Raw genomic sequence first — 13545 nt, 5'->3', positions numbered from 1 at the left:
GAGTCACATAAATGTTTTTGTTTTCTGGTACATGTAAAAGTTATGTTTACACTAAACTCTAGTCTCTTAAATGTGCAACAGCATAGCTACAAAAAATGTATAATTAAATTTTTTATTGCTAAAAAATGCTAGCAATCATCTAAATCTTCAATGAGCTACATACTATTTCTGCTAGTGGAGTGTCTTGCTTGATGTTGATGGCTGCTGACTAATCAGGGTGGTGGTTGCTGAAGGTTGGGGTGGCTGTAGCAATTTTCTAAAATAAGACAACAATGAAATTTTTTGCATCAATGTACTCTTCCTTTCGCAAATGATTTTTTGGTAGCATGTGATGCTGTTTGACAGCATTTTACCCACAATAGAACTTATTTCAAAATTGGAATAAATTCTCTCAAACTCTGCCAATGTTTTATCAACTAAGGGTTTATGTACTATTCTAAATCCTTTGCTCTCATTTCAACAGTGTGCACAGCATCTTCCCCAGTAATAGATTCTATCTCAAGAAACCACTTTCTTTGCTCATCCATCACAGGCAACTCCTCCCATTCAAGTTTTATCATGAGAGTGCAGCAATTCACTCACATCTTCAGGCCCTACTTCTAATTCTAGTTCTCTTGCTATTTCTCCCATAGCCACAGTGACTTCCTCCACTGAAGTCTTGAACTCCTCCAAGTCATCCATGAGGGTTGAAATTAACTTCTTCTAAACTCCTATTAATGTTACTATTTTGACTCCTCTTATGAATCACAGATGTCTTTAATGGCATCAAGAATTATAAATTCCTGACTGGATGCAAGGCTCACGCCTGTACCCAACACTTTTAGAGTCACTTGAGGTCAGGAGTTCCAGGCCATCCTGGCCAATATGTGAAACCCCATCTCTACTAAAAATACAAAAATCAGCTGGGCATGGTGGCTCATGCTTGTAGTCCCAGCTACTCGGGAGGCTGAGGCAGGAGAATCACTTGAACCCAGGAGATGGAGGTTGCAGTGAACTGAGATTGCGCCACTGCACTCCAGCCTGGGTGACCAGGCAAGAGATTCCATCTCAAAAAAAAAAAAAAAATTAATCATTTCCAGAAGGTTTTCCATTTGCTTTGCCTAGATCCATTAGCTGAATTGTTATCTGTGGCATCTATGGCCTGACAAAATGTATTTCTTTCCTTTTCTTTTTGAGACAGAGTCTCGCTCGGTCGCCCAGGCTGGAGTGCAGCGGCCTGATCTTGGCTCACTGCAACCTCTGCCTCCTGGGTTCAAATGACTCTCCTGCCTCAGCCTCCTGAGTAGCTGGGACTATAGGTGCCTGCCCCCACATTTGGCTAATTTTTTGTATTTTTTTTTTTTTTGAGACAGAGTTTCGCTCTTGTTACCCAGGCTGGAGTGCAATGGCGCGATCTCGGCTCACCGCAACCTCCGCCTCCTGGGTTCAGGCAATTCTCCTGCCTCAGCCTCCTGAGTAGCTGGGATTACAGGCACGCACCACGATGCCCAGCTAATATTTTGTATTTTTGGTAGAGACGGGGTTTCACCATGTTGACCAGGATGGTCTCGATCTCTTGACCTCGTGATCCACCCGCCTCGGCCTCCCAAAGTGCTGGGATTACAGGCGTGAGCCACCGCGCCTGGCCCTGTATTTTTTTTAGTAGAGACAGGGTTTCACCATGTTGGCCAGGATGGTCTCAATCTCCTGACCTCATGATCCACCCATGTTAGCCTCCCAAAGTGCTAGTGTAATATTGGGATACGGGGCTCAGGCTGCCCTCAGCTCCCCTGAGAGAGTGTTTCTCCAGGTTGTTGGTCTCCTGCCCTCTCAAGAATGAGAGAGGGGACCACAGCACAGTGCTTAGTAAATGCCGGACTCAAAAGTGTTTGTAGAAAGTGATTTATTTAGAGAGAGAGAGAAAAAAAAAAAAAAACAGAGAAGAGAGATAAACAGCTAACTCTCACACCGAGTGAGAGAATCCAGAAAGATAGAATCCAGGAGAAGAAAGCAGCTTCCACACTGAGTGGAAGGGAATAGAGAGAGAGATGGCATTTAGGAGGGAAAGACAGGCTTCCATGCGTGTGGAAGGGGACTCCAGAGGGGATATCCAGGAAAGAGAAAGATGGCTTCCACTAAGGGAGTGTTCATGGAAGGGGACCCAAACATGGAGTCCAAAGGGGTGTGGAAGAAGGGGACTTTTAACCTGGGAGGAACCCCCACCTTCTCTAAGACCCCTGGCCAATGAAAGGAGTTCCTTAGAACTTCCACTGAAGTGATTGACTCTTAGTTGCTTCCTGTTAAATAAATAAATAAACCATTAAATCTCCTGGATGGAGAGAGATGGGAGGGGGGCATGGCACTGGGAAGTTCTTGCCCTTAAAACTATGGTCCCTTGTGGACCCGAAAAGAGAACACATTCCCTCACTAGGATTACAGTCGTGAGCCACCACGCCTGGCCGTATTTCTTAAATAATAGATTTGAAAGTCTAAATCATTCCTTGATCCATGGGCTGTGAAATGGATATTGTGTTAGGCATGAAAACATTAATTCCCTATATCTCAGAGTTCTTAGGTGACCAGATGCATTGTCAGTGCTCAGTAATATTTCAAAAGGAATTTTTTATGAGCAATCCATCTCAATAGTGGGCTCATTATATTTAGTAAACCATGCCATAAACAAACGTGCTGTCATTCAAGCTCTGTTGCTTCATTTATAGCTTTGGCATAATTCATAAGCACCCCAGAATTTTCCAAATAGCAAATGAGCATTGGCTTCAACTTAAAGTCTCCAACTGCATTAGCCCCTAACAAAAGAGTCAGCCTGTTCTTTGAAGCTTTGGAGCCAGGCATAGACTTTTCCTCTCTAGCTATGAAAGTCTTAGATGGTATCTTCTTCTAATAGAAGGCTCTTTTGTCTACATTGAAAATATGTTGTTAGTGTGACTGCCTTCATCAATGATCTTAGATCCTCTGGATAACTTGCTGCGGCTTTTCTACATCAGCACTTGCTGCTTCACCATACACTTTTATGTTCTGGAGGTGGCTTCTTTCACTAAACTTCAGGAACAACCTCAGCTAGCTACTAATTTTTCTTTTGCAGCTTTGCCGCCTCTCTTAGTCTTCATAGAATTGGAGAAAGTTAGAACCTTGCTCTAACTTTGGATTAGACTTTGGATGAAGAGAATATTGTGGCTGGTTTGACCTTCTATTCAGACCACTAAAACTTCCTTTATATCAGCAATAAGGCTGTTTAGCGTTCTTATCACTTGTGTATTCATTGGAATAGCTCTTTTAATTTCCTTCAGGAACTTTTCCTTTGCATTTATAACTTGGCTGACTGGTGCAAGAGGCCTAGTTTTTAGCCTGTCTTGACTTTCGACGTGCCTTTCTTATTGGGCTTAATCACTTCCAACTTTTGATTTAAAGTGAGAGATGTGTAACTCTTGCTTTCACTTGGACACTTAGAGACCATTGTAGAGTTATTGTTTATCTTATATTGGTACAGTCCATGGCACTCCAAAACAAAAACAATAGTAATATCAAAGATCACTGGTCACAGATGATCATAACATATAATAATAATGAAAACATTTGACATATTGTGGTGATTACTAAAATGTGACACATGTGAGTACATGCTATTGGAAAAATGGTGCTGATAGACTTGCTCAACACAGGGTTGTCACAAACCTTCAATTTGTAGAACATGCAATAGCTACAAAGCTCAAAACAATTAAAGCACAATAAAATAAGGTATGCCTGTATGCCAAAGGCACTGATTGGAGGAATCCCCCATTTTTGGACTTCGATATGTTTCAACCACCATTTTTGTGCATACATCTTTCACCATAGTAAAAATTCCTAGGTATAAAATTTCAAGATTAAAGATATGCACATTTCAAAGATTTTGGAAAATTTCAAATTTCCCTATGGAAAAGCTGTGCCTACATACACTATCAATGTTTGAGGGCACACATGCATCATCCATTACTGGATACGTCTAGTAACTCCAGCCTATTGGTCACATTATTAAAGTTCTCCAGCATTAAGTTCTGTCTACTTGGTTTACCACATTGATTGATGGTATGTCAAAACATCCTACTATTTTCTTTCTGCTTACGTTTATATTACTAATAGTGTATGCTATTTGCATAGAAAGTATAATGGTTGTTATATTTTCAAGTCATCAATATTAAATGGCGCTATGTATTCTATGTAACATGTTTTGGCTTGAATTTTTTATATGTAGGTGTTCAGTAAATGTTGCTGAAGTAATGAATGTCACTGCCTAGCAGAGTTCCTGGCATGAGGCACATCTGAAATAAATCATGCCTGCCTTTCAGAATCCGTTGCCATTATGAGACTACTGGGCTGTCTCCTTTCATAATTGGCTCTTTGAAAACTGCCCTCATTTCAAACATGATTTTCTAATTCTCATATGAGTGGCTCCTCTTCCCTTGTGTTCTTTTATTCTATTTATTATTATTCTCATTTATCGGACCAAAAGGTGACACAAGATTAACCTCCATCCTGCTTTCCCAGCCTGAAATCTGAGGCTTTGGTGGCTGCTTAGAAACCAGAAATAAAGGTGCTGTAGTGGTGGGTCTTCTAATGTGTTGTGCATGAGAATGATGCAGGGAGCTTGTTAAAGTTGAGTCCTGGGCCTTCCCGTTGTAGAATGTGATTCGGTCCATTGAGAGTTAGACCCTTGAATCTGTTTTTCTTGTTGTTTTTTTTCTTGTTGTTGCCTTTTTTTTTTTTTTTTAGACAGAGTTTCGTTCTTGTTGCCCAGGTTGGAGTAAAATGTCACAATCTTGACTCACCGAACCTCCACCTCCTGGGTTCAAACGATTGTCCTGCCTCAGCTTCCCAAATAGCTGGAATTATAGGCATGCGCCATCACGTCCAGTGAATTTTTATATTTTTAGTAGAGATGGGGTCTCTCCATGTTGTTCAGGTTGGTCTTGAACTCATCGGGAATTCAAGAAACTCTCAAGTGAAACTCTCAGGTGATCCACTCACCTTGGCCTTCCAAACTTCTGGGATTATAGGTGTAAGCCACCGTGCCCAGCCTTGAATCTGTATTTTTAAAATATCTCCTGAAATGCTTCATTTGACACAAGTGAGCTTCACATGACACTTTGAGAAGTACTGTCCTTGGGAACTTTCTATCTTATCCCACTATTTTGGCATTTCAGAGCTGCTAGAGCTCAGCAGTTCAGTGCTGGGTGGCTTTCCCCCTTCATTGATATGCCAGAGGCTTCTATGTATTAATTTACAAGAGCAACTTTAATCTGCAAAATGAAAATTAATTTCTGAAACACTAATTAGGAGTTGTAGAATATGCCCTTAGACACCAACAGCCATAGGGACTCCTCCCCATTAGTAAGCCTCAGCCAAGGATGTTTCCCTTCATTGTGTCTAGATAGAGTATTGATTTTAAAGGCCAAATAGGAGCCCAGGGAATTTGATTCTGCAGCAGGAATTTCTAAAATGCAAGATACTAATAACGAACCAGTAAGTGCGAGCTTTTTGAATTGCTCTAATGCCATGTGCCACCTTAGAGAGAAATGATCAGTTCAATACTCAAAGCTGGTTGTGGTGAGGGAGAAATGAGGAAGAGGCAAAGAATCAAATCACAGAAGATCTCTCCTATTTAGTATGCCCACTTGGGTGGGGGCAGTGGGTGAAGTGACCTGCACACCTGGAGAGAAAAGGAAAGAACCAGAATGCAAAGTAGCTGACCCTGTATGGCAAGTTTTGTGGATATTCTCTAATACCCCTGTTCCACCCCAGGCATCTTCTATGCCACACAGTGAACCCTTAATTAGTGTAACTGAGACACACATCTTACTTTTGCAGACAGCATGCATCACAGTTACTCACAGACATGAGTTGAGAAAGACTGCACAGTGCTTACATGTTTTTAAATTGGTTTTCCACATTGAAAAGTTGAAATAGTACATAAAAATTCAGGTTGTTGGCTTCCCCTAAAAAATGGGAAGATCTACCAAACTAGATCCTATTTCCAACTTGAGATCTCAGTGGGAGCTGAGGATCACCTGCCCCAAGAGAGGCTTCTTAGGTTGTTATGATCTCTACCACTCCATCAGTCCATTTGAATTCCCCAACCACCACTTTACCGATCACGCCCCTGAAGCTTGTGGTCTTATACGTGATATTTAAAAGCTGACTCCGGTGTAAGCTGACCTCTCTTTCACATCTCAGTGAAGGAAAGATAATTTCTCACTCATGGAGAGGGCTCTTTCTTCCAGCCACTGACCGTCTGAAAAAAGTTAGGGGGACAGAGGGTGTTGACAGGTAGCCCTTGGCCACCTAGCAGAGGTACACATTGATCCCTTCCTCTACAGCCACAATGGGTGACAGTTACATCTTATCCAATAATCTACAGCTAGGGTGACCTCCAGCTAGGGTGACCAACTCATCCTAGTTTGCCCAGGATGTTTCCTGATTTGGGCATTGAAAACCTTATATCCTGGAAACTCCCCTTTCGCCAGTCCCAAGCAAGAGCAAGATGGGACAGTTAGTCAGCTTGTCTCCACCCGGGCAAAGGGGCTTTGGCATTGGACACTGTGGGCATCAGGCTCTGGAGCAGACATTTGGGCTTGGAAATTTCAAAGGGTTGTGAGGAGAAGTAATAGGCAGCCCGCAATAAGAACTCATCTATGCCGGCAGATAGAGGAGCAATTTAAGATGTAATGTGTCTTTCTGTTGGGCTGGGAAAATTAAGCAAATTAAACCCCTTCTCACCCTGCTCTGTATATCTAATACAGTTGGATAAGGATTTAATGATTGGGAGTGGCTGACCATCTAACCTGGCCTAGGACTGTCGGCTCCTGCCTCCTATCTGGTCAGGCACTCATGGGGGCTGTCATCTGTCTACTTGGCCTCCTGGGTCCAAAGGAGGTATCTCTTCCTATAATCCTAAGGGTGATAAATAGAGATTTTTAATTAAATTATCTAGGGTCAAGATGCCCTTCATAACACTTATGTCCATATTTTGACTCCAACATTTTTGCCTTTCAAATATTTCCAGGGGCTATTTATGAACGTGAGGATTGGCCTGTACCAGCTTCTATAATGCAGAGACGTGGTTAGTCATATTATAAATCCATGACTTTACCCATCTATGAGTTTCACTTTGTTCCTTTTCTTACATTTGTTGTCAATCTTGAAATTAATCCGTGCTTTGTATGTAAAATACTTTTAAAATCCAGACAAGTATAAAGAGTAAAACAATGTATTATTTCCCACACAAACTCATTTTTATTGACTTCATAAACATAATTTTTATCTTCTTTTTTCACTTAATGTAATTTCATAAGCAAGAATAATATGAAGAAATATTTAACCACTGGGAGGATGTAAGCACAGACCCATCTGGGATGAGATCCATGAGAGGCTGGTGTGGGGTAGAGGGGATCCTGGAGTCCCAGGCTCTGACAGGCCTGCACACTTCAGATTGTAGGGTTGTAAGCAGGTTTGAGAGTCAGGGGAGGTTCCAGACAGCCAGAAAAGCAGAGGTGCACTCAGGTCCACAGGCTATTAACCATGACCAAGACCTTTAAAAATCTTTGTCAGCATGAAATATACATGGATATAGATACATTATAGGTGTAGATATGTATCTGTGTATAATACATGCACATGATTTTAATTAAAAATTAAATGCTGCTAAATAGCTATTAGAAGCTATTACTTTCAATTTTTTCTTCAAATATTTCCTCCATATTATACACACACACACACACATAAATATTCACATATATTACCTGCGACAACAGGAAGTTGATAAATACCTAAATATATCCACACATGAACACATATATACATATATATGCACACATATGTACGCATCTAGATGTTATTTATTGACTTTTATTGTAGGCAAAGTTTTTTGTTAGTTTATTTGCTTTTACCTCTTTCCTTTTTCCTACTCCCTCTTCTTCCTGATATGATTACATGACAGCTTTGGTTCAATCTGTACTCAGTGGTTTTACCATTTTAACTATGCAAATATTGTTCACTGCTGAATGAAACTGAATGCTGTGATTACATTTTCTTTCTTAGAGAGGCAGTTCAGAGCCTAACAGGCTGCTTGGATCCCATTCTGGCACCTCAGGTCAGTCTTCTATGTTTCCCCTTCTGAATAATGGAGATATCAATGGCAAGATACCAACTTGCTAAGGTGATAATTACAATTAAATGAGTCAATATGTGTGAAGGGCTTAGAACATTAAGTGATATGACAGAAGTAGTCAATAAAATATTAAAAAAAAACAAAATAACTGTGATCATTACTATCTTTTTTCTTTACCTTGGAGTTAACATTGCCTCATTAAAATTTTTGCTTTATTTCTTATAATCTCTTAGTCTTCAGACATCCTTCAACAATTACATAAAACACCACTTACTACACTGTTCTTCACATTCAAATCTATCAGGTAGCCAATCACAGTTGGGAAAACGATAAGGAATACTAGTAATCATGATAAATCGAAGGAGATATCCATCCAGAGTTCCTCTGTCCACCTAATGTTATTAAGACTGCTTCCCTTTTGCCTGCTGCACAGCTGACCGAAGGTATCTTGGCTTGGTGCCCTCCTGTTAGAGACCCTTACTTCCTGAACACTGCTTTTCTCTTACAAAACAGCCCCTAGTAGTTTCTTAAGAGGATTTCAATGAAGGTAAATGTATGTATGTTTTTTGAAATTTTGCTGGCCAAAAAATGCCATTATTGTACTCTTCTGTATGATAGATAGTTTGTCTGGATATAGAACTCTAGGTTGAAGATCCTTTTCTCCCAGATTTTCAAAGACATTTTTGTCTTCTAGCCTCCAGTGTTGTTGTTCAGAATATCTGCTACCTTCTTGTTTCAGGCCTTTGCCTAAGATATGATTTTCTCTCTGGAAACACTTAGCATCTTTATCTCCAGAGTTTTCTGAAATGTCATGATTTTCCTGGTGTGAGTCTCTTCCCCACATATCCCTCCCATGCATTGTGATGGGCATGAGGACCCAGGAATCTGGAAGCAAATATCTTTTAGTTCTAGAAAATGTCCTTGCATTTTTTACTCCTTGATCATTTCCTTTTCCACTAATTTACTTATTCTTCCTTTTGGAAACCTATTAATTGGATGTTGGCCTTCCCAAACAGATTCCAGGATTTCCATATCTTTCTCACCTTTTTCTTCTGCTTTCCAGGGGCTATCCACAGTTTTATCTTTGAAACATTTTACTGAATATTTTCTTAGCTATTTTAATTTCCAAGATGATAGTTTCACTCATTAGCAGCATGACATTATAAATAGAACATAATTTACTTAAATCATCTCTTTATATTGTACATGTAGACGGCTTACAGATTATGATGCAATAAACATGCCTGTGTCATATCTCTGATTCAATTCAATTTTCCAAAACTGCAGTACTGAAACAAAAATAAGAATATTTCAAGATTCTTAATACGTAGCATATTACCAAAATGCTTTCCCAAATTTTGCATGCATCTGTATCACCATACAGACAGTAGTATTATCATTTAATATTTGCTTATATGATAGATGTAATTTCATCATTGATGTTGATGTTTTGTTTTGATTTATTTTATTGCTATGGAGGTTAAACTCTTTCTTGGATTTATTTGTGTGTTTTTGTCCTTTTTGCACCTATTTATTGCATTTTGATATTTTTAATAGATTTGCTTGAAGTGTTAAATATTAGGCATGTTAATATTTTGTTGGAAACATTTGATGCAAATGCCTCATAGGTATATGGATTTTGTTTTTATATTATAATATTTACAAAATGTTATTTTTCATCATAGAATTTATCAATATTTTTCTCTGCTATCTAAATATAATCATCAAAACCAAAGAACAAAGACAAGGAAGAAAAAGTAATTGCCATACAGACATAATAAAGATTTTAAAAGTAATATTCTTACTGTCTAGAGAGTATGTTCAAGTCAATAAGAAAAATTGTACACCACCATTGGAAAACTTGAGCATAAGAAAACTTACGGAAAAGACAAGTAGTTAATAAGCATCTGAAGGTGCTTATTAGTCATTTAAGAAAAGTAAATTAAAATGTAACACCAATTTTTGCCCATGAAATTAAAAAAGATTTTAACAAAATAATGTTTGCTAAGAGTGAAGTGAGATTGGAATTCTGATGCTAATAAGCATGTAAATGGGTTTAATCTTCCTGAAATTAATTTTATAATATACATCTAAAATCTTTAAAAAATCCTATAGCTTTTTGTATAGGAGTTACACTTTCCTAACTCTGTTCCAAGTAAATAATCAGATGACAGCACAACGACCACAAAGATACTTACCACAGACTCATTTATGACCAAATAAATTAAAACCTGATGAATTTCTAGCAACAGAGGAATGGTTTAAAAATTCGTGGCACATATGATATAATATTGTTCCATCATGAACATGATACAGAAAACTTTAAATGTTATAAAAATGCTTGTAATGTTTAGTAAAAAGGAACATAAAGCTATAGCATAGTAAGATTTCAACCATCTAACATGTAAATCGAATTATAGCATTAGTGGGGTGTGTGTGTGTGTGTCTGTGTCTCTGTGTGTATGTGTCCATGTCTCTGTGTGTGTGTGTGTGTGTGTGTATGTAAGGAGACAGATATTTAGAGAAAGAAGAAATAGTGACTACCACAAAGTTATTGAATTATGAGTGATTTTTCTTTCTTTTTGTACTTCTACTTTTCTAAAATGTGCATTTAAAACACCTTAAGAAAAGAATTAAATATATGACTTCCTATTTTTCCTAACAAGTCTAGTAAAAGAGAAGTTACTATGTCAAAATAATTTATTAATATTAGGTTTTCCTAAAGCTCCTAATCATTAAAACTTCTGCTTTGATCTATCCAGAATACATCTTCTATCTCTTCTACATAGCAGTTATTAGCTATTATTTCTTTCTAGAGTCTCATCCCTTTAAAAGCATTTTTTTTTCCTACTGTAGCTTCTGTGCTTATAAAGACACCAGACACAAGCTAATCATACAGCAAACATTTGTTGAATGAATTAAACATAACCTAGGTCTTCCATATCTTAGATGTGTTTTTCAGTCTCTCTGTCTTGGTTAAACTTCTGTATTTCCATTTGTCAATATTCTTAAGTTGTGACTTCAAAGAGATTAAATGTGGTCTGATTAATATTTATCTCTGGATAATATATCATGAATACCACCTGGAATTGCATTAATTTATTTGGCAGTCATATCACACTGCAGGACAATATTGACCTCTCTGAAAGCTAAAACTGGTATATCTTTTATGGATGTTTCTGTCCACTCATGACTCTCCACACTTGCATTTGTTCAGTTGTTTGTGGAGCTTTTATGGATCATGTACAAGACCTTACATAAACCTCATTAAATTAAATTTTTTAGATATAAATATAAATGGTTTTGGATCATGATTTTGTCTTTTATGTATTCATGTCTCTTTTCAATTTCACATCATACACAAATTTAATTAGCAAGCCCTCTATGTGATCATCTAAGCAATGGGCAGGTTTCTATAGTTATAAGAAAGGTACTTCTAAGCTGCAGTTGAGTCATTTGTCATTTGGAGCAAATTTCACCAATAAATTACTAATCTCTACATTGTCTACCCTATACTTTTCTGTTTTATTCATTACAAAATCACAGGAGTCATGCCGTAAGTCTTGCTGCGGCTGACATGTACAATTACTGCATAGCTATGGAGGATGCAATCCAGTTTATCCCAATGATCAGTCTCTGCCTCTTTAGGAATCAAATATCATTGGAAAATCACATTCTAATTACATTTTAAGGAAGATAACTATTTTCCTGGTTGCTCCATAATCTGCCTGATAACCCCAGTCCTGATCTTTCAGTGGAGGTGGCACTCTGCATTATCTCCTCTGGGCATCTCCTGCCAATTCAGCTCTCAAAATGTTGGGTTCTCTAGGGGTCTTTCTACAAGCTCGATTCTTTTCTTTTCCTTCATACCCCAAATCTAATTTAGTAGTAAGCCCCTTCAGATCACCTTCAAAATACATTACAAATATGACCATGGAATACCACTAGGCTGTTCTGACTCGTGCAAACCACCTCTTCCCCAACCTGAAGAAACACAGTAGCCTCATAGGCAGTCTCCTAGATGTGCTCTTACCACTCCGCCACTCCCACCCCAAGTTCATCAGCCACACAGTGGCAATGAGATAAAATTTTATTTTCTGCAGAAAATAAAAATCTAAAGTAATTACCATGTTCTTCAAAGCCCTACATGATCGTTCCTTAACTATTAATAAAAAATTACCTTCCTACTCTCCTCCCTCTTGTCCCATGCTCTTGTTAGAGAGATCATCTCTCTGCTCCTCAACTCTGCTAAGCATCTTTTCTTTCTCAGGACTTTTGCACTGTGTTTCTTTCTCCTTAGAGCACTTTGACTATGGAGGAAGGTATTGCTGAATGGCTTGGAGTTAGGCTTTCACTGTATTTGTTCCATTTTGGGAATTGTCTCTTTCATCCCATTCTTACTACAGTGTTATCTGTTGTGTACTCTAAGTACCAAACACAGTATCTAGAAGATTGTCTTATCCAGTACATTCTGATTCCTGATGTTATAGAATGAATTATGCTTCTCCCAAATATATAGGTTGAAGCCTAACTTCCAATGTAGCTGTATTTGGAGAAAGGGCCCTTGAGATAATTCATGTTAAATGAGATCATGAAGATAGGGCCTTAATTCAATGGGAATGGTGTCCCTTAAAAAAAAAAAAAAAAAAAAAAAAAAAAAAAAACCGAAACAAAACAAAAGGAAGAGACATCAAAGAAAAGACCATATGAGGACATAGCAAGAAGGCAGCTATTTGCAAGCCAAGGGGAGAGACCTCAGGAGAAACCAAAACTGACACCTTGACCTTGGGCTTCCAGCCTCTAGAATTGTGAGAAATAAATTTCTCTCATTTAAGTCACCCAGTCCGTGGTATTTTGTTATGACAGACCTGGCAGGCTACTCCTGGCTAATATTTTTCTTTTTATTTTAAGGTTCTTAGGGTCTAAATGTGTGCATGCATTCAGAATAAACAACTAGTATAAAAATTACTCTTGGTTAAATGACGTATTTGTAAACATTAAACATTCTCTGTGATATTTTCACCACTTTTCTAAACCTTTCAGCAGATTGTAGATAGAAGGTTCCATCCATTAATTTGCCAGCTGTTGAAGAACACCTTCTGTCTTAGTCCATTTTCTGTTGGTATAATAGAATACCACAGATGGGATAGCTTATAAAGAAAAGAAGTTTATTTAGTTTACAGTTCTGGAGGATGGGGAGTCCGAAAGCATAGCACTGGCATCTGATGGGGGCCTTCTTGCTGTGTCATAACATGGCACAGGGCATCACATGGCAAGAGGGCAAGAACAAGAAGGTCAGAGGGAGCCCACTTTGGAAACAAAGCTACTCTCTCAATAAGGAACCCACTTCTGTGATAATGGCATTAATTTATTCACGAGGGAAGAGTCCTCATTAATCCATT

The sequence above is a fragment of the Sapajus apella genome, unplaced genomic scaffold, assembly GCF_009761245.1.
Source record: "Sapajus apella isolate SASKATOON/1434 unplaced genomic scaffold, GSC_monkey_1.0 scaffold52, whole genome shotgun sequence".
Classification (NCBI taxonomy): Eukaryota; Metazoa; Chordata; class Mammalia; order Primates; family Cebidae; genus Sapajus; species Sapajus apella.
The sequence above is the reverse complement of the archived record's forward strand: the minus strand, read 5'-3'. Positions refer to the sequence as shown.